Below are 22,989 nucleotides of genomic sequence, written 5' to 3' on the forward strand. Positions count from 1 at the left end.
CGTCTATGAGAGCTGTTTAGTCTTTCTCAGCAGTAATCTTAACGGTATTCTAATAGCAGCCAATGGTTGTTCTAGCTCCCTGGGAAGGGAAGGGTGTTCTAATGACCAGTCAGTTGAGCTGACTGACACCAAGGAACCCCTGAGGAGTCTACCTGCTTAGCTAGAAAAAGCAATACAGGTGAGGTGTCCAACTTGATATCTTTGCCACTTTAGCTCTAAAAACAGAAGGGCAGGGACTAGCATGTCTTTTAAAATTTATCTGAAAGGGCTCAGTGCCTGTAGCTCAGTGGCTAGGGTGCTAGCCACATACACCAGACCTGGCGGGTTGGAATCCAGCCTAGGCCAACTACAAGCAAAAAAATAGCCGGGCATTCAAAGCAATCTATAAGAGACATACTCTTATTTGACAATGTGAATGTTACTTTCCTAGCATTATTATTATTGCTTAATATTTTGATGCAGCAATTGTCTGATTTCTTTTCTGAATGTATTTATGTTCATTCATTCTTTACGAGGTTTTTGTTTCCAGTCCTTACCTTAAACATTGTTATTGTTATTAAATTTTAAGCCTCTTTAATTTTGTGAAGGCCAAAAATGAAAACCTAATAAACACATCTATATGTTAAAAGAAAAAAATAAAATAAATTTAAAAAAAAGTAGCTGGGCATTGTGGTGAGCCCCCTTGTAGTCCCAGCTAGTTGGGAGGCTGAGGCAAGAGAATTGCTTAAGCCCTAGAGTTTGAAATTGCCAAGAGCTTTGACACCATGGCACTCTACAAAGGGTGACATACTGAGACTCTGTCCCCCCCAAAAGGAAAATTTATCTGAAAGAGCTAATAGTTGGTAGACCATGGCAGACAATAGTCCCCTCGTAGAAAGACACAGAAAAACCCTGTGAGTCACTGCAGGGGAGAAATTTGGATGACACTGGAATATTCTATTGATGTAGCTGAAAAACTCCCAACCACTTCCCATGGAATGTTGTGGGATTCAACCCATCCCCATTCATTTCCAAGATTGTGTCTACTCTGGGAGCAAGAATGAACCCCAGTGAGAAAGGAAGCCATATTTCATGTCCCAGAATGGCTCAGTGCTATGATCTTCAGAATGTGAACTGGAACCAAATGGTACCAGAGACAAGCGTATTAATGTAATTTAAATTTTTTCCCCCAAGACATTGGATCAATGGTTTTGGTCAAATTTTAAGTGACACATCAAGAGATGACTGATGTGACAAAAATAAAGTGTTCTTAGGAAACACTCATAAATCCAGGAAACAGTAGTATAATATGAAAAGGAATCCAGATGACTTTCCAAATCCTAATTTAAAAAATTATAACCAGGTGGGGTGGCTCGCTCCTGTCATCTGAGCACTCTGGGAGGCCATGGCGTCACAGCTCACACCAACCTCCAACTCTTGGGCTCAAGCTATCCTCTTGGCTCAGTTTTTCTATTTTTCTTTTTCTTTTTTTTTTTAGTAGAGACAGGGTCTTACTCTTGCTCAGGCTGGTTTTGAACTCCTGAGCTCAAGGGATCCACCATGGATCTTTCCACCATGGGTCCCTTGAGCTCGGGGGTTCAAAACCAGCCTGAACAAGAGTGACACCCCATTTCTACTACAAATACCTGGACATTGTGGCAGATGCCTATAGTCGCAACTATTCCAGAGGTAAGAGGATCGTTTGAGCCCTAGAATCTGAGGTTGCTGTGAGTTATGACAATGCCATGGCACTCTACCCAGGGTGACAGAGTGAGACTCTATCTCAAAAAAAAATGAAAAGAATTGTATTTAAAATCACACCAAGGTTCAGCGCCTATAGCTCAGTGAGTAGGGCATTGGCCACATGCACCGACTCCTGGCCAAGCCTGCTAAAATAACAGTGACAACTGCAACAAAAATAGCTGGGGGTGGCGCATGTGGCTCAAAGGAATAGGGAGACGGCCCCATATACCGGAGGTGGTGGGTTCAAACCCAGCCCCTACCAAAAACTGCAAAAAAAAAAAGAAAAATAGCTGGGCATTGTATCAGGCACCCATAGTCCCAGCTACTTGGGGGGGGCTGAGGCAATAAAATCACTTAAGCCCAAGAGTTAGGGGTTGCTGTGAGCTGTGATGCCACAGCACTCTACCAAGGGCGACACAGTGAGACTCTGTCTCAAAAACAAAAATAAAATAAAATAATAAAATCACACCAAATCCATGCACTTGCAAATAGATCCCTGAGGTCTGGACAATTGGAAGTGTTGTGCTGTTTTTTAGTCATAATGTCTAAAGTATCCATTTGCAAATATTACCAGGTTTCAAGAAAAATTCAATTCAATCCCAGCCCTCAATTCAATTCACCTTAACAGCTGTCACTAAGCTATATTCATGCATTTGCTATAGGAAAACTAATTCAGCACCAGTCACTTAAAAATGTGATTAGCCCTGTAGTAAAATCATTATAAAGAAAAAAAAAAAAGTATTAACACTCAAGGCTTTATTGCACAACAAATTCTAAAAACAGAAGGGCAGGCATTATGACCCTTCTGTAAGTATATGGTAAAATAATTTGGTCTTCTAGGCCAAGTTTCCACCAATTCTTTTTTTTTTCTCACTCTCTCTTTGAGAAAAGGTGTAAATTTGCTACCTGGGCTAGAGCACAGTGGTGAAATCACAGCTCACTGTAACCTCAAACTCCTGGGGTCCAGCAATCCTCCCTCCTTACCGCCCTGAGCAGGTGGGATGACAGGTGTGTGTCACCACGGTCAGCTAACTTCTTTGTTTTATTTTATTTTTCGTAGAGTTGGGTTCTTGCTGTGATGCCTAGACTGCTCTCCAACTCCTGGCCTCAAGCAATTCTCCCACCTGGGCCTCCCAAAGTGCTGGGGTTACAGACATGGGCCTTAAATGCTATTTTTTCCTTTTAGTTTCTTCCATGACAAATCAGAGTGTATCACCCGTGAATGGTGTACGTAAGAGGGGAGGACATGTGGTCTCCAGAAAACAGCCAGTGTAGGCAAATCCGTACAGCAGAGACGGGTGACTGTATTTTTGTGGTAGCCCCAAGTGACCCCTGGATATTTACCTTGAAATGTCACTTTATCTTAAAGATGCATGTTATAAGGACCAAAGTTCCCACCCTTGAAAAATCGCTGACATGGGAAAGATTGGTTAATAGATGAAAGACATTTAAACTTACTTAATGTGTGTAAAAGGGAGACTTCAGAACAAACATCCTAGGACACAGGGTAAGCTGTCTATTTTCTAGCTCAAGTGCAACAAAGCTTGGGCAGCTGTATTATAGAAATATAACTGCATAAAAAGGGGCAGGATGTTAAATGGAAAAAAAAATATCCAATGTACTCAGTACTACTATAAAACCAATTTATAATCACTCACACTTGCATATGAAAAATGAAACATAACTATAGCCTAGGATGAAGGAGGGAAGGGGAGGGAGAGGGGAAAGGCAGGGATGTGGGTCAGTAGAGGGAGGGTTAGTAGGGAGACCACACCTATGGAGCATATTGCAAGTACAAGTTGGATCTATCAGGTGTAGAACACAAATGTCTTAATGCTGTAATTGGGTAAATGAGGTGAAGGCGATGTTGATTAGCAGGATGTAAGCACTCCAATTTGTACAAATAAGCAACACATCGAATCCCATAATGGCATAAATGTATTCATGATCTATGTACAAATGACTTAATAAAAAAGGGGGGAAAGGATGGGCTGGGCGCGGCAGCTCACGCCTGTAATCCTAGCCCTCTGGGAGGCCCAGGTGGGTGGATTGCTTGAGTTCATGAGTTTGAGACCAGCCTGAGAAAAAAGTGAGACCCTGTCTCGACTTAAGAAAATAGAAAAACTGAGCTAAGAGGATGGCTTGAGCCCAAGAGTTGGAGGTTGCTGTGAGCTGTGACACCATAGCACTCTACCGAGGGAGACAAAGTGAGACTCTGTCTCAGAAAAAAAATGCGGGTGGGACAAGATCTAATATTAATAGACAGAGTGGGGACCACAGCAAGGCCTGTCTGTCTGGACCCGTCTCAGCCCCTCTGAGCAACGTCCATCCTCCTGGGTGTGGGGCAGAACCCTCCCTGGAATGAGGGTCTCATGACCTATAGTCCAACAACAGCGAATTTTTTTTGTTGTTAAATCATAGCTGTGTACATTAGTGCAACCAAGGGGTACAATGTGCTGGTTTCATATACAACCTGAAATATTCTCATCAAACTGTTCAACGTAGCCTTCATGGCATTTTCTTAGTTATTGTACGTAGACATTTGTATTCTGCCTTTAGTAAGTTTCACCTGTACCCATTCTAAGATGCACCGCAGGTGTGGCCCCACCCTTTACCCTCCCTCCACCATGACCTCCTGTTTTTGCCCTCCATTTCTCTTCCTCTTTGAGAGTTTGGGAGCGTTTGAAAGTTTTGTCTTCAATGTCAGAAATCCTCTCTTCTGCTTGCTCCATTCTGTTACTGAGGGATTCTACTGTGTTTCTCAGATCTTTGAGGGCTGCAACTTCTTGTCTCAATGTGTCAAAATCTTTGGTCATTTGGTCTTTGAATTCGTTGAATTCTTGAGATACCTTTTGGGTTACTGCTTGGAATTCTGACTCGATCTTATTTGCTATCCAGATTCTGAATTCGATTTCTGACATCTCAGCTATTTGTGCATGGGCTCTTGTGCTGTGTCTGCCCCATTGATCCTTGGGGGAGTTGATCTACTCTGACTATTCATTTGCCAGAGTTTTTCTGTTGATTTTGCCTCATGATTGTTTTTCACCATTGCCTCTGGCCGTCCTCAGAGTTGGGGAGGTGTCTCTCCAAGATTAGACCCCAGCAGGATCATTCTATTGTTGCTGGATCTTTGTAGGGAGTGACACTGTGTAATTTCTATAGGGCTGTCCCAGCCAGGGAGTTCTGGTTGTGGGAGCAGCTCCAGAGTGGGACACACCTGGATCCAGCAACAGGGCGGGAGGTGGTGCGCCCAGTTCTGGTGTTTCCTGGCACCCAGTGACTTTGGCACAGAGAGCCCAAGGCTCCAGCAGTCTCTGGCCAGAAGAAGGGCTCTGCACAGAGGCAGGGAGGGCCCCAGAGGGCATGCCGTTAGCAGAGTCCCTGGCCAGACGAGTGGGCCAGTGTGGATTCAGGGAGGGTACAGGAGGGAGGACACAGTTCCTGGTCAGGGCATGCGGAGGCTCAGCGGGCGTGGGTCACGTGTCAGGGGTGCAGCTCTTATGGAGTTCTGGGCAGCGCCAAGCCCAGGAGTTTGAGGTTGCTATGAGCTGTGACGCCACGGCACTCTACCCAGGGCAACAACCTGAGGCTCTAGTGTGCCAAAACTGGTCTCACTCTGCTCCTGAGGGTTAAGGCTATAAGGCAGCTCAGTCCCTGCCTTTAGGCTGCTCAGTCACTAGGTTACTAGCTCCCTCCCGATCCTTGCTTTGCAACCTGAGGGCGGACCTTGCCAGGACAGTTCTCTCACAATGGCTCCCTGTGGCCCACAGCCGAACCCTATTAGATCCAACTGACTCAGCGGCTCAGTCTGGAGCCCTAGACAATGCCCCAAGTTCTCTGCATTCCTGCTCAAGCTCTCCCCAAGGCAGTTGAACCGAGTGCCAAGTCCAAAAACACCAAAACAGTTCACAGGTAAGGCCTTTCCGGTTTGCAGTCTCACTGCTGCTTGTACTTACGGCTGCCGGTGGGATTAGGTCGATGGAACACACGCAACCACTTGCCAGTTTTCCACTGTTTTTGTCCTCCTCTTGGGGTCCAGAAGTCCCTTGCTGCTTCCCTGTATCCTCAAGGGGATGGTTATAGGCAGATCACAACAGTGAGTTTTTACACAGAAAGGAGAAGTGAATGTTGGAGTTATAATTTGGGGGTTGATTTGGGGGAAAAGAGTTCTGATTTCTCTGATCCACCTTGGGGAAAAGGGATTCTAGTTTCTGTGGCTACCCTCGCAGAGGACTCAGACAGACAGAAGGGCAAGATGGCAGGAGGAACTTAGAGAGAAACTTTTTCTTCTGAGGCTATCTCTAGGTCTTTATTTTGGGGAGCTGTTTTCTGAGCCCCAGCTACATGCATGGTACATTTGCAGACCATGTATCTGTTGGATTAAATACTTACCACTGTCCAGGTGGAAGCTTCTCACTGTGGATGTGAAGGCCGGGGAGAAACCTTCAGTCTCTGGGGCGTGTTTGCAGGTGGGCGAGTGTGAGGTCAGGTGTGCACCCATGGACTGGGTGTGCAGAGGTAGCTTTTTTTTTTTTATTGTTGGGGATTCATTGAGGGTACAATAAACCAGGTTACACTGATTGCATTTGTTAGGTAAAGTCCCTCTTGCAATCATGTCTTGCCCCCAAAAGGTGTGGCACACACCAAGGCCTCACGCCCCTCCCTCCTTCCCTCTCTCTGCTCTTCCTTCCCCACTGTCCACAGGTACCTTTACAATTTCATTCAAGGGAATGTAGCGGTCACCCACATGCTTCCCTGAACATCAAGGATGATTCTGCTTTCCTTCCCAAATTTTTTCTTTGCGTCTCCCTTCTCTGGTAGGAACAGAGCCTAACAGACCCTGGGTGTGACATGCAGAGCAGAAAAAAAAAAAAAAATGCAAAGCATGCCTTTGGTTTCATTTGGCATCTATCAAATAATTTTTTTTATTGCCTGTAATGACTATAAGAAGCAAGGCTTACATTTTTGAAGGGAGACAAAAATAAAGAGGGTGTGTTTTAGTGTGTCTGTACAAACCTGAATTCCTCACACAGAGATGGAAGCTTTTGGGAAGGAAAAAAAATACATCTTCTGGTCTGCACTGAACTGTGTCCCCCTAAAATTCCCATGTTGAAGCCCCGACTCCTAGGACTTCAGAATGTGCTTGCATTTGGAGATGGGGCCACAGATAGACACAGAGGGAGCAACACGTGAGGACACAGGGAAAAAACGGCGTCTACAAGCCAAGGAGAGAGGCCTCAGGAGCGACCAGCCTGAGATACCTTCATGTAGGACTTCCAGCCTCCAGGATGCTAGAGAAGAAATGTCTGTGGTTTAAACACCCCAGTTTGTGGGATTTGTTTTGGAAGCTCAACCAGATGAATACATCCTCCTTATAAACTAAGACATCCTGCTTAAATTTCCATCCACGCTGCACACACACAGCTCAACATGCTCCCTTCAGTGAAAGGGCTTTTAATAAATTCTGGGATTTGCACACTTCCCTTTCAGGCCTCACGCACTTGGCCAAGTTCAGTCCTGCCTGGGACCGTCCACTGTTCCCAAGGCAAGTGTTGGTCCCAAGACTCTGAACTTGGCCATGGCTCTCTTCTCCATGGCAGGAATCTTTCTCTATTCACCTTCCATTAAGTTTTCTTATTGAAGTTCCCAAAATATCGCTGACATCCTGGCCCCACCTGTCTCCCAGGGCAGGTAGAATGTCTCACAGCCAGAGAAAACAGAGTGAGCAGGAAGGCCTGACAATGCCACTGAGCACAATCTTATTCCACCACTGCTCCATGGCTGGCGAACTGCTCCAGACAAAATAAGCACACTTTTGAGTGCCATAAAGAGTTAAGCAACATAAAAAGCATCAGAAAAGGTTCTATTCATCTCTCTTGCCCGGTCATCTAAGGGATTGTTGGCTCTTTTTATGTGTATTGATTTGAGTTCTCTGTAGATCCTACTTATCAAGCTTTTGTCTGAATCAAAATATGAAAATATCCTTTCCCAATGTGTGGGTTGTCTGTTTGCTTTGGTTGTCATCGCCTTAGCTGTACAGGAGCTTTGCAGTTTTATTAAGTCCCATTTGTTTATTTTTGTTGTTGTCACGATTGCCATGGGAGTCTTCCCCATGAAGTCCTTCCCCAGGCTGATGGCGTCTAGTGTTTTCTGCACACTTTCTCGGAGGATTTTAATTGCTTAGTGCGTTCAGCCACTAAAAAAGATGGAGACTTTACATCTTTTGTATTAACCTGGATGGAGGTGGAACACATTATTCTTAGTAAAGCATCACGAGAATGGAGAAGTAAGAATCCTATGTACTCAATTCTGATATGAGGACAATTAAGGTCCTAGTACATGGTGGGGGTGAGGTCTGGGGAGAGCTGAGAAAGGGAAGGGGGGGTGGGGATCAAGGGGTGTTGCACACCTTTTGGGGGCAGGACCCAACTACAGGAGGGTCCTTATCTAACAAAAGTAATCGATGTAACCTGTTTCTTTACCCTCCATGAATCCCCAACAACAAAAAAGCATCAGAAAAGTACTATATCCTGGCGAAAAATGTGTGTCCACACAAGGTCTGACAATTGAGTTTGAAAGCTTGTCCTAGAAAAAGTGCTACCTGCCTCATTGCTGAATATCACTGTGGTCACCTTCCGGGGAGTCCCCTTGGGAACCTTCGCACAAATGCCGCTGCTGAGTCCACCCTTCAGAGCAGTTTCAGAACTCTTTTTCTGGAATGGCCATCAGAGCTGTTGTGGTACAAGGTCTAAAAATGAACTCTGCAAACTTATCGTAGAAAAAGTGCTTTGAAAGGTGGGGATGTCCACTGTTCCTGACACAAGATGTGGTCGGACAATTTTCACCTTCCCTCAGGTCCTGATATAAGGATTTAGGGTCAGTTATATCTGGTCTCTGCAAAACTGGTGGGTTACACCAGATGCGATTTATATAGGCCATGCCTGGGATAAACCAGATGTGGGCTATATAAACCAGGTGGGATAGATCGGGTGTGACCTGTATAAACCAGGTGTGGTCTGTATAAACCAGGTGGGATAGACCAGGTGTGACCTGTATAAACCAGGTGTGGTCTGTATAAACCAGGTGGGATAGACCAGGTGTGGGCTATTTAAACCAGGTGGGATAAACCAGGTGTGATCTTTATAAAGCAGGTGGGATAGACCAAGTGTGACCTGTATAAACCAGGTGTGGTCTGTATAAACCAGGTGGGATAGACTAGGTGTGGGCTATATAAACCAGGTAGGATAGACCAGGTGTGATCTTTATAAAGCAGGTGGGATACACCAGGTGTGGGCTATATAAAGCAGGTAGGACAGACCAGGTGTGGGTTATATAAAGCAGTTGGGATACATGAGGTGTGGTCTTTAGAAACCAGGTGGGATAAATCAGGTGTGGGGCATTGTGACACCAGTCTTGAGGACTGACTTCTGGACACCCCTGAGTATAGCTGCTGGGCCTTGGTCTGTGCTGTGGCTATCTTGGACCCTAGGATCTGTTTTATGAATGGCTCACTTCTCCCATCGCAGGGCATACCATTTTGCTGTAGGGTAAGGCCCCCACACATTTCCAAAGGTCATTCCCAGCTGCTCCTAAAATTATCCCTCAAGACCGCCATCAACTATGGATTCACTGCAGCAGGCTGTTTCTTGCATCACTTTTTAACCTCCTCTGACTTTGCTGGAGGAAGATGGTCAATCATTTTCTGAGACCCTGGTGACTTTCTGAATGGAAATATGAGAAGACACAAACACTCAATGTCTTCTTCAAGGAAAGCAAATCGCTGATGAGGAGCTTAGAAGATAATGAATGTGTTTCCTCCATGCACAGAGCGGTGACAACTCCAGAGACGTCATGGAGTGACTTGCAGGTGGACGCAGAAGTGCTTTGGTTCTTCACTATCCCAGACCTCCTGTTTTCCCAGCTGCACGAAATCGACCAACCTACTTTCTCTCTAGAACACGCTTACCTTCAGTAGAGACTTCATCCCAGTCCTCACCACTCAGGGCTACAAGAAAAGCTGCTGCTTAATTTTATCTCTGTTGCGCTGGCCTGAATGATGATGGGCCTCCAATATCCACATGTTGAAATCCTCTGCCCCAAGGAGATGCGTTAAGAGGTGGGACGTTGGGGAGGTGATGAGCCTCGTGAATGGCATCAGTGTCATTAAAGGGACCCCAGACAGCTCCCTGGGCCCTTCATGCAAGGACACAGGGAGAAGGTGCCATCTATGAACCAGGAGCTGAGTCCCCATCACTCACAGCATCTGCCACGCTGGGATCTTCAGCCTCCACAGCAGTGAGCCATAGTATGTGTTATTTATAAGCCTCGGGGTCCTCATAAAAGGGACCCCAGAGAGCTCCCTCGCCCATTCACCATCTAAGGACACAGGGAGAAGGAGCCATCTATGAACCAGGGAATCAGTCTTCACCACTCACAGCATCTGCCACGCCGGGATCTTGATCTTCAGCCTCCAGAACTGTGAGCAATAAATATGTTGTTTATAACAACTCCTTGTACGGCGTTCTGTTATAGCAGCCCCAAAGGACATAAGACAGCCACAAGATAATATGTTAAGAATGTTTATTAAGCAGAAACACCCAAAGCATGTCTCCTTTCGAGAACAGTGAGACATCCAGGGATAAGACTTTCACTGGTTTTCAGAAAGGCATCTGTGACTGGAGTCTTTTACGATTCAAGAAAGGAAGTCCCATTACTTAACTTCTGCTTAGCTAAGATTGCCTTATTTTAGGTGTCTGTGCAAGCACTACATTTCCTTTGTCACTGGCTGTTTTTTGTTTTGTTTTAATTCACTCTGGTGAAATGAAGGCAGTCATCGTAAGGGCAGCTCCTTACATCAGCCACACCTGTTCAGGTGTGTGTGATTTTTGGAGCCCTCTGCCAAATGCAAGGCGCCTGGCTTTAATGAAACATTCGTGTAATTATGGGAAGCCGAGACTTTTTAGAACTATTCTTCCCTGATGGGTATGTGAAAAGTGGTGTAAAGCCTGTCATTTTATTCGTTCAGGATGAGGTGGGGTGGGGTTGTGGTTTCACTAAGGGTTTTTGCTGGAGTAAGGACCATTTTGGACTGAGAGTTGTATCGGCGGCCCTGTGCCTGGTTCTCAGAACTTCAGACTTGGGTTGAATTAGGACACCAGCTTTCCTGGTCTCCACTGTCACGTGATCCCATTCCCCAAATCTCTTCTCTCTCTCTCTCTCTATATATATATATACAAATATATATATCTTATTGGTTCCGTTTTTCTGGAGAATCACAACTTACACATTTCTTATCAGAACTATGATTTGTAGGCTCGGCGCCTGTGACTCAAGCGGCTAAGGCACCCGTCACATACAGCAGAGCTGCCGGGTTTGAATCCAGCCCTGGCCTGCCAAACCACAATGACAACTACAACTGAAAAATAGCCGGGCGTTGTAGCGGGTGCCTATAGTCCCAGCTACTTGAGAAGCTGAGGCAAGAGAATTGCTTAAGCCCAGGAGCCTGAGGTTGCTGTGAGCTGTGATGCCACAGCACTCTACCAAGGGTGATAAAGTGAGACTCTGTCTCAAAAAAAAAAAAAAGGAACTATGATTTGCAATATACATTAGAACCTCTATAGTTGACCTTCTGCCTACACTGACCCCTTCCTTACATTGACTTAATTTTCACAGACTGGACATGCACCACGTGTATCAGTACAGCAGGCCTAATGCCTTTTGGTGACCACCTCAGTGCGATGACCAATTTGTTACAGTCATCTTGGTGGTCACCTTACAGAGGGTCCATTGCTCCTGTGTTTCCATGCACAAATTTTTTTTTTTTCTATTTTAAAATACCTGGCTACATTTTGTTGCAGTTGTCATTATTGTTTACCTGGCCCAGGCCGGGTTTGAACCCGGCACCCTCAGTGTATGTGGCTGGCACCGTAACCAAGATACCATCCTCTTTCTGAAATACTTTCCTACGTTATCTGAATATGCATTCAGGGCTAGAAACATGGGACCTAATGGGGCCTCTCTCTGCTAAGGAATTTCTGGGGACAGTTTCCTTATCAGGCAGCAGAGTGCAAGGCTATCTTTGCCCCCCTGGACCGAGTCCAGTGGTGCCTTTTTCCCGGTTAGACCTCTGCTGACAAAGATGGGCCACTACCAAGGAGACAGTTTTTTCCAGGGAAGGAAAGAGAAAAAGCAAGGTAACTTTCTCTGTCTGGTGGCCAGACTGGTCACGTGTGGTCCTGTGTGTCCAGGAGGTGGCTTCACTGGGACATCGTAAGAACAGCCCTGGTACTGGCCCTGTTGACGCTGCTAAACTCCCTCCCAGGCACAGCTTATGAAAGTTCCCTACATTTTTTTCTTAATCTTTTCCAACTTTCACCGCCCCCCCCCAGAGAAGCATATAGATTTAGATTCCTGATGACACTGCCTCTACAGCTGCAAGAGGTCATTTTTCAAAAAGTATGTGCTTGCAAAAAAATCACAGCTTTCCGGAAGCTGTGCTTTTTGCTTTTTCTCCCTCCAGATGGTGACATGTGGAGATTTTGCACAGACATTGTTGCAACCACCCCTTGCTAGGGCTTTTAAGAGAAAAAAAACAAACAAACAAACAAAAAAAGCAATGCTAGATAAGCCTGGAGGGATCTCGGATACCCTCCCAACTTCCTGCAGACACAGATTTTCATCCGTAAAGCATTTGGCTTTTGCGGCTCTGTCCAGACGCCTACGTCAGCCCTTGGGAGGATGGAGGAGCAGCTGTCTGCCCGGCACAGCACAACGTCCCCCAGGGTTATAACTTGAGCAGCAAGTCAGCAGTTCTCATGCCTCATACCTGAGTTTCTGCCTCTCTCGTCTGCGGCAAGAATTACTTTCACATCATGATTTTACGGATGGTTTCCCCCATGTCGCAGAGGCTTCTGATGCAGCCGCGGCCCAGTAGCTGTGACCAAACAGAGACTCCATGCATACGATGTTTTGATAATTTTCCAGCTCTGATCTTTAGAAAGAAGAATTGCATTACCCCAAAACCTGTCTCTGGGCGGGGAGCGTGTTTAAAGTTGTGCTATTCTAGGGGAGAGAACCAACTGTCAACAGCCAGGCTCAGAGTTTAACTAACCATATGTAAAATTTGGAAGCCTGTAACTTTCTCAGAGGTCATAAAGAGGTTTAGGATAAGCATGTCTGGAGGTGATGGATACAGCCCTTGAGACTGTATGTGTGTGTGTGTATTTGAGAGGCTGCAAATCCTGAGCTACATTCACCAGGGTATAACAGAAGGTTCATGGTCTACAGAGAGAGGAATCCTTTGCCAACAGAGAGAGGAATCCTTTGCCAACACCCATGGAGTCCTCTTTGTTAACACAACAGACGGTTCTTGGTGTGTTTGTTGAGTGCATTTTATTTTGAGAGCTGATCTCCGGGATTTCAGCAAGTCCAGATTTACTGGGCAGAATCTTCGCTCCGTAAACTTTTTTCCTTTTTTTCTGTTGGAAACATGTTGGATGGTGCAACTGAGGACTGATTTTAACATCGACCTTGGGCACTGTCTCACCTGAGCAACTCAGAATTCTCTGTTATTAACACAAAATGTACCTGTTGTCAAGATGCAGTGAACACTGTGAAGGACAGAGGCTCTCCTGAGTTGGGTCTTGTCATTTTTGTCAGGAGTGAGAAAGAACGTGGGGAAAAAAATGGAGGGAAGGTGAAAGAAAGGATCGTTTTGGTGATACACAGAGACAGACACACCTGGGCAGACTCAGCTGCTCAACCCAGCATGCACTCGTACAGAAACACGTGCCACAGGCACCTGCATGCCGGCACCAAGTACATGGGTCACTACAAAAGTTTTGATACACACCACACTACACACCATTATTTCACTTCCAAGAAACACAGTCAACAATGTCCCTTCTGATTCACCTGTGCAAGTTTCAAGTAGCTTGGTGTTGCTGAGAGGGCTTCATTTGGTTCCAGCTGTGTGGATTTTACGTCTTTGATTTTCGTGTGTCTCAGAACTTTGGCAATGACCCACGAATACAAAAACATACCTATAAATCCATAAACTCACATATACACACAATTGTAAAGCCGTATATATGTGCAACTCATGCATACCTGTAATCAGCCTTGCAGAAATCCATGAATATCTACAGCTCTCCCTTTCCCTCCCCACCTCACTCTCTTTTTCCCTCTATGACTTTCTCTATCTCTCCCTCTCTTTCTTTCTTTCCTTCCTTCCTCACTCCATCCCTCCCTTCCTTCCTTTCCTTCTCTTTTTTCTTTCTTTTCCTTCCTTCCTTCCTTCCTTCCTTCCTTCCTTCCTTCCTTCCTTCTTTCCTTCCTCTTTCCTTCCTCCTTCCTTCCTTCCTTCCTTCCTTCCTTCCTTCCTTCCTTCCTTCTTTCCTTCCTCTTTCCTTCCTTCCTTCCTTCCTTCCTTCCTTCCTTCCTTCCTTCCTTCCTTCTTCCTTCCTTCCTTCTTTCCTTCCTCTTTCCTTCCTTCCTTCCTTCCTCCTTCCTTCCTTCCTTCTTTCCTTCCTTCCTTCCTTCCTCTTTCCTTCCTCCTTCCTTCCTTCTTCCTTCCTTCCTTCCCTCCCTCCTTCCTTCTCTCTCTCTCCCTCCCTCTCTCCTTTCTTCCTTCCCTTCCTCCCTCCCTCCTTCCTTCCTTCCCTGTCTCTCCCCATCACCCTCCTGCCCTCCCTCCCGGCCCCCCTTTCTCTCTGTTCTCTTTCTCCCTCTCTCTTTCCCTCCCCTCTCTCTGCTTCTCTCCCTCTCTATCTTTCCCCACCCTGAGCACAGAGAAGAAAGACCATGTGAGGACGTAACGAGAAGGCCTCCTCTACAAGCCAGCATGACGGCCCTTACCAGACACTGACCCAGCTAGGAACTGGACTTGGAGCTTCCCACCGGCCCCCAGAACCATGAGATGAGAGAGGTCTGGAGGTTACACCCGCGTTCACAATGCCTGGTTCAGCATCCGGAGCTCACACACCAGCTCTGGGTATTTAGTGCTTCATTTCTCTCTCTCTGCATCTCAGGAATCGTCTAGTCTGCTGCGTGCTTCCATGACAGGCCCCAAAGGACATGACTGGGCATCAGCCGAGGGAAGAGGCCAGCATAGGATCCAGCTGCCTTCAGCTCTGCTGGAGAGGAAGCTCACAGATCCATGCGTGGCTGTGGTTTTTTTTTATTATTAATATTAAATCATAGCTGTGTACATTAATGCAATCATGGGGCACCATACATTGGTTTTATAAACAGTTTGACACATTTTCATCACACTGGTTAATATACCCTTCCTGGCATTTTATTAGTTACTGTGTAAAGACAATTATATTCTACATTTACTAAGTTTCACATGTACCCTTGTAAGATGCACCACAGGTGTAATCCCACCTATCACCCTCCCTCTGCCCATCCTCCCCCCTCCCTTCCCTCCCTCTCCCGATTCCCCATATTCTTAGGTTATAACTGGGTTATAGCTTTCATACGAAAGCCATAAATTAGTTTCATAGTAGGGCTGAGTACACTGGATACTTTTTCTTCCATTCCTGAGATACTTTGCTAAGAAGACTATGTTCCAGCTCCATCCGTGTAAACATGAACAAGGTAAAGTCTCCATCTTTCTTTAAGGCTGCATAATATTCCATGGTGTACATATACCACAACTTATTAATCCATTCGTGGATCGATGGGCACTTGGGCTTTGTGTTTTATATTCCTCAGCAATTCTTTTACTCACCTGGGTGACGGAAGACATGTGGGAAATGGTTTGTTCCCTGTGGATTTTCTCCACCAAGATGCTGGAACCCCTTAGTTATTCACACCTTCCTGGACCCTGCTAGCCCTTCTACCAGCTCCCGGAATTGACATTGGGCAGATTAACTGTGCTGGAACAAAGTCTTACAGAGAGGGTTTGGGGACTGTTAAATGCTGGCATGCTGGTGGGGGAGGGGAGTATTTAGTTCTGGAGAGAGGGTTTGGGGGGCTGTTAAGTGCTGGTGTCCAGTGGGAGATATTTAGTTCTGGAGAGAGGGTTTGTGGACTGTTAAGTGATGGCGTCCTGTGGGGGGTATTTAGTTTAGTTCTGGAGAGAGGGGTTTGGGGGTGTTAAGTGCTAGTGTCCTGGCAGGGGGGTATTTAGTTCTGGAGAGAGGGTTTGGGGGCTGTTAAGTGATGGTGTCCTGTGGGGGGTATTTAGTTTAGTTCTGGAGAGAGGGGTTTGGGGGCTGTTAAGTGCTGGTGTCCAGTGGGGGGTATTTAATTCTGGAGAGAGAGTTTAGGGGGCTTTTAAGTGCTGATGTCCCGTTGGGCATATTTAGTTCTGGAGAGAGGGTTTGGGGGGCTGTTAAGCGCTGGCATCCTGTGGTGCTTATTTAGTTCTGGCCAAAGCCAAGCACAGCACATAAAGCAGCTCTGCATAAACGTGGTCGCCTGGCACCTTTCAATATCTCGTCTAGAATTTTAATAATGATCATTGGAATACCTGCACAGGCAATTCCAAAAGGAGTGTCATCACAGTACAATGGAGACCCAAAAAACACCTATTTCTATGGCTGCATCTGTGTCCATCATGTCTGCTGTTAATCATCTGTCTATCATCCATAGATGTATATCTATCAAATATATCTGGTTTCTATCGCCTATTCCCTATTCCTCTGTCCCTCTTAACTATCACCTTTCTCTAGGTATCAACCTGTTCCGTCAGCCACCTGCACCAATTCTCTGTATCATCCACCGCCCACCTGTCCACTCCATCATCTGCTGACCATCGACGCATCTTTCATCCATTCACATTTCCCAGCTAGCATTTATTTATCTTGGATCACCTTTCCCAGCTATCATGATCCATCATCTACCTATCACTGAGATCTAAATGTCATCTATCGTCTATATATTACATCTATCCACCTATCAACTATTTTTATACCTATTAATATCATCCATCCAGCATCTATCTATGATCTACCAACCATCTCTATTACTTATCACTCATCTCTCTGTCTGCCGTCTATCATGTATATCTATCCCCCATCCAGCCATCAGCTACATCTAAACATCATCTATCACCTGTCAATTATCTCTCTCTATGTGAACATTATCCTTCCATTCCATCTACCATCGAGGGGCCCATCACCTGTCTAGCTTTCGTCCATCTACCAACCACCTATTCTGTTATCTATCACCTATATCTAAATATTATCTACATCTATGTATTCCATTTATCATCTATCCATGATCAATATATATTAATAAATATTGATGATGATAGACGTACTCATCACCTATGCACTCTACCTATCATATATATAACTGTCTTCCATACACCGATTTCTTGTATGTATTGTCTATTGAAGGGTCATTGGTCACCCGTATCCGTCTGTTATCTGTCTGTCTGTATGTCTAACATCCATCTATCTACGCATCTGTCTACCTGTCAACTATCCAATACAAAGAATTATTCTTTCTGCCTGCCTGTCTGCGATCTATCATCCGTCTATCTGTGTATCTATATATTTGTGTATTTATTTATGTATCTATGTATTTATGTCTCTAACTACCTATCTATGTATGTATTTCTGTGTCCACGTATCTATATATCTATATATTCATGTATCTGTGTATCTGTCTCTGTGTCCACGTATCTATATATCTATATATTCATGTATCTGTGTATCTGTCTCTGTGTCCACGTATCTATATATCTATATATTCATGTATCTGTGTATCTGTCTCTGTGTCCACGTATCTATATATCTATACATTCATGTATCTGTGTATCTGTCTCTGTGTCCACGTATCTATATATCTATACATTCATGTATCTGTGTATCTGTCTCTGTGTCCACGTATCTATATATCTATACATTCATGTATCTGTGTATCTGTCTCTGTGTCCACGTATCTATATATCTATACATTCATGTATCTGTGTATCTGTCTCTGTGTCCACGTATCTATATATCTATACATTCATGTATCTGTGTATCTGTCTCTGTGTCCACGTATCTATATATCTATACATTCATGTATCTGTGTATCTGTCTCTGTGTCCACGTATCTATATATCTATACATTCATGTATCTGTGTATCTGTCTCTGTGTCCACGTATCTATATATCTATACATTCATGTATCTGTGTATCTGTCTCTGTGTCCACGTATCTATATATCTATACATTCATGTATCTGTGTATCTGTCTCTGTGTCCACGTATCTATATATCTATACATTCATGTATCTGTGTATCTGTCTCTGTGTCCACATATCTATATATCTATACATTCATGTATCTGTGTATCTGTCTCTGTGTCCACGTATCTATATATCTATATAATTATGTACCCGTGCGTCTATCTCTGTGTCCGTGTATCTATATATCTATATATTTTTGTATCTGTGCGTCTATCTCTGTGTCCACGTATCTATATATCTATATATTTATGTACCTGTGCGTCTATCTCTGTGTCCACGTATCTATATATCTATATAATTATGTATCTGTGCGTCTATCTCTGTTTCCACGTATCTATATATCTATATATTTTTGTATCTGTGCGTCTATCCCTGTGTCCACGTATCTATATATCTATATATTCACGTATCTGTGTGTCTATCCCTGTGTCCACGTATCTATATATCTGTATATTCACGTATCTGTGTGTCTATCCCTGTGTCCACGTACCTATATATCTGTATATTTACGTACCTGTGTGTCTATCCCTGTGTCCACGTATCTATATATCTGTATATTTACGTACCTGTGTGTCTATCTCTGTGTCCACGTATCTATATATCTGTATATTTACGTATCTGTGTATCTATCTCTGTGTCCATGTATCTATATATCTGTATATTTACGTATCTGTGTATCTATCTCTCTATCCACGTATCTATATATCTATATATTTATGTATCTATATATCTATGTATTTATGTGTCTATATATTTGTATATCTATATCTATCTATCATCTATTTATCTATCATCTATCTATCTATCTAATTTCTCTGTGTCTCTCCTGGTATGGAAATGCACTTCCGTGAGCATCTATCTATCTATGTACCCATGTGTTTATGTGTTTATCTATTTATCTACCTTTCTATCTATGTATCTGTGTATTCATGTATCTGTTTATGTATCTATGTATTTATCTGTCTATCTATGTATCATATTTCTCCTTCTCTCTCTCTCTTTCCTTGGTGTGGAAATGCGCTTCCGTGAGGAGTGAGTCTGAGTTTCCCAATGTACAGATTTCATTCTGGTTCAGCCCTCTGGCAGGGAAGTTGAAGATGATTCCAAGAACAGAGGTCAATCCTGGATAATCTCGTAGGTCTAAAGAAAGCAGCATGGAAACTCAAGCTCACATTCATCCCTGCTTGACTCAGAGGTGGCACACCCTGGCGCTCCCCAGACACCCCACCCTACACCACCCCCCACCCCACCCCCGCCGTGGCAATGATGCAGACTCATGTTCCCTTTCCATCTGTTCATCTTTGTAAACCCAGCTGATGGTAAATAACCCAGCATGTGTAACTAGCAGCGAGGCTCCATCACTTCCCTGCAGGGTAGCCTCTGCCTCAGGAAGACACCTGGACTGTCATTCAGCAGTGAGGGAGAGAGGAATAACAATCCTCTTTGTGTGTACAGGAAACTACAGCTTCCTGGTCAGAAGTCTGGTACAGCTTTCTGGTCAGAAGTCTGCTACTCCAGTTAGGGATATCTTTATCTTTAGAACAGACAGCTATATTTAAACCAATGCATGCAGAAAAAAAAATGCATCTTGAAAGATACACCTAAGGGTTGCAAAGAAACAATGCCTTGATTTTCCTGACTTCCAGTGCACACACACCAAATATCCTTTCCCTAACAATGGTGGCAAGGAACTTCACCTTCAGAATCCTCCAGGATCCACAGCGAAATCAAATGAAACCCTTTATATTCCCCTGGTTAAGGAGAAAAGAAGCTATGCTGTGGACTGCCTTGGGAAATGGTTAGGCATGATTCTGACTTGGGAAGGTTTTTTTTTTTTTTTCTGTTTTTCTGTTTTCTTTTTCTTTTTTTAATTTTAAAATATTACAGGGATAGAAATATTTTGGTTACATAACTTATTTTTGTACAGTTTGAATCAAAGCTATGAGGGTGTGCATCACCCAGATAGCACACATTGCACCTGTCACATGTAAATTTACTCCTCCCTTCCTGCCCCTCCAACTTGCTTGCTTTCCCTTGAGTTTTCCTACCAAATGTGCATGTGGGTATTGATTGATTAGTTCCAGTTTAACAGTGAATATGTGTAATGCCTGTTTTTCTATTCTTGCAAATCCTCACGTAGGAGAATGGTCTCCAGCTCCATCTAGGTTGTTACAAAAGACGCTAGTTCACTATTTTTTTTTTTTTTTTTACAGCTGGCTAATGCACCATGGTGAATACACACCACATTTTATTCATCCATTTATGTATTGATGGGCACTTGGGTTGATTCCCCATCTTTCTGATTGTGAATTCTGCTGCAATGAACACTTGCATGCATGTGTGTTTTTGATCAAATGCCTTTTGTTTTTCTTTTGGGTAAATACCGAGTAGGGGGGATTGATTGCTGCCTCAAAGGGTAGGTAGAGTTTTAGATCTTTGAGGCGTCCGCATCCGACTTTCCAAGGAGGCTGCACCAGTCGGCAGTCCCACCAATAGTGGTGTAAGTATTCCTTTCTCTCTCTCTTGTTCATGGCGTGCGTAGGTGGGGGGCAGCAAAGATGACAAACGCAGAAAAGAAGCCACTGTGATTTCAGGCTCTTATGAGTCAGCATCTGACCTCTCTCCCAACAGAAATGTTTCCAGGGAAATCCCTTTTTTTTTTTTTTTCCATGTGTGTCTTTTTCCCCCCACTGGAAACTTTGCTCAGAGGTCCTTATCTGACATTTGAGAACCCCCAGCTGGCATCCCCGAGTGCCCTGGGGATGTAGATTGCCCCATATGCCTGACGTCCCTGACAAAATGTCCCAGCCAGACATTAACGCTGGGTCTCTTTCCAGTTGTATCTCATTGTGCTACTTTGGACAACTCAAATGACCTCTGAGCGTGAGGTAATCACAGTATTCTATTTGCTAATTTACCCGAGTCTAATTGCATGCAAAGAGTTGCAGTGTCCTTGGCCACAACCTAAGGTATTTCCATAAAAGAATGGAAGTTCACAAGAAAGGATTTAGTGGAATTTCTCTGAGCCAAGGGAGGGAATCTGTTGTTGTTCTAACAAGTCCTCAATGTAGAGAGGACACACTTTAATAAGAAGAACTCTTCCTGCCATCTTAGGGATCAGGTCTAACTGCCCAGAGGTTGGCTGACTCCAGAATATAAATGTCATCTCTCTCTTTTTTTTTTTTATTTATTTAGTAATTTTTTTTTTAAATTTCAGAATAGTAGAGGGTACACATGTTCTGTTTACATACTTTATTTTTGTACAGATTCACTCAATGTTATAAGTGTGCCCTTCACCCAGATGTTTTCCACTGTACACAGCAGGTGTGAGTTTACCCATCCGTCCTCCTCTTCCCCCAGCTTGATTTTCAGCGAGATTTACCCACATGCGTTGATATAAATGTTGGTCGATCAGCTCCAGCTGGGTGTTGGGTACATATATGTGTTTGTTTTTCCATTTTTGTGATATTTCACTTAGAAGAATGGTCTCTGGTTCCCTCCAGGTTATCCAAAAAGATACTAGTTTCCCCCCTTTTTCTGAGTAGAGTGCCCTGGCGTCACAGCTCACAGCAACCTCCAGCTACTGGTCTCAAACAATTCTCCTGGCTCTGTCTCCCAAGTAGCTGGGATTACAGGTGCTTGCCACAAGGCCCGGCTATTTTTTAGTTGCAGCTGTCATTGTCGTTTGGCGGGCCCGGGCTGGATTCGAAACTGCCAGCTCAGGTGTATGTGGCTGGCGTCGTAGCCGCTTGAGCCACAGGTGCCGAGCCTAGTAACTCCTTTTTTCACGGCTGAATAGTAATCTATGGTGTGCATATACCGCATTTTATTAATACACTCATGTATCAGTGGGCACTTGGGTTGTTTCTACGTGAATTGCAATTGTCAGTTGTGCTGCTATAAATATTTGAGGTGTCCTTTGTATAAAATAACCTACCATTTGATCCAGCAATCCCCCTGCTGGTCTTACATCTGGACGTCATCTCTCTCTTTTTTTTTAATTTGTTGATTCAGGTTAGTTGAGGACACAAAGAATTAGGTGACACTGTTTGCATTTGTTAAAGTCCCTCTTGCAATTGTGCACAACCCCCAAGAGCTGTGCCAGAGACCGTGACCCCCCCATCCTCCTCCCTCCTCTCTTCTTCTGGCTCCCTCATTCTGCTCCTCACCTTGAATTGATCTGAGATTTTCTCTTATGTGGGTGTGTATTAGATCATCTAGTGGCTTCATATTAGAATTGAGTACATTGGATTCTGGCGTCTCTTTTGACACTCTCCAAATCTTTTATTTATTTATTTTTTTAAGACAGAGTCTCACTGTGTCGCCCTCGGTAGAGTGCTGTGCTGTTGCAGCTCACAGCAACTTCTAACTCTTGGGCTTAAGCGATTCTCTTGCGTCAGCCTCCCAAGTAGCTGGGACTGCAGGCGTCATTGTTGGTTAGCTGGCCCAGGCCGGGTTCGAAACTACCAGCCTTGGTGTATGTGGCCGACGTCCTACCCACTGAGCTACGGGCACAGCCAGTTCTCGTCACATTCTTTAATGTGATTTGGTTCATACTTAACCTGCCTCCGGTATCCTCTCTCCTGTAAACTGTGCACATGTCAATTAACAGCTTCCAATTTTACCATGTCCTCGTTACGTTCAGTGATTCCCCCTTGTTTCCTTTTGTCTGATGGTGCTGGTAATGCCCAGAGCTGTCTTTACTGAAACACATCATGTGTACATTTCCATGGAGAATGGAAACTATTGGGGTATGTCACCTCCCACCTGTGCCGAGAGGTTTGCCTGTGGTATAAATTGACATTCTGCCTTAAAGCCATCTGCTCTCTGCCTGCAGATGGTGTCACCATGCTCTTCAATGTCATAATAGAATCTGTTTTCTTTCTCTTTTCTTACATTTCTATTCTCCCTGTAGTCTGTCCAAGCCTAGCACCGTGACCTCTGTGTACCAGACACTCAAACCAGACATGGGCAACGAATATGCTGAATCTCAAGACTTTTCTTTCCTTCATGAAGAAAGCATTTTACACTCCCCCAAGCCCTTGACATAATAACTGATAAGCACCCACTGTTTGATTTTCT

This window comes from Nycticebus coucang, chromosome X (assembly GCF_027406575.1).
Source record: "Nycticebus coucang isolate mNycCou1 chromosome X, mNycCou1.pri, whole genome shotgun sequence".
In the NCBI taxonomy this organism is placed as follows: domain Eukaryota; kingdom Metazoa; phylum Chordata; class Mammalia; order Primates; family Lorisidae; genus Nycticebus; species Nycticebus coucang.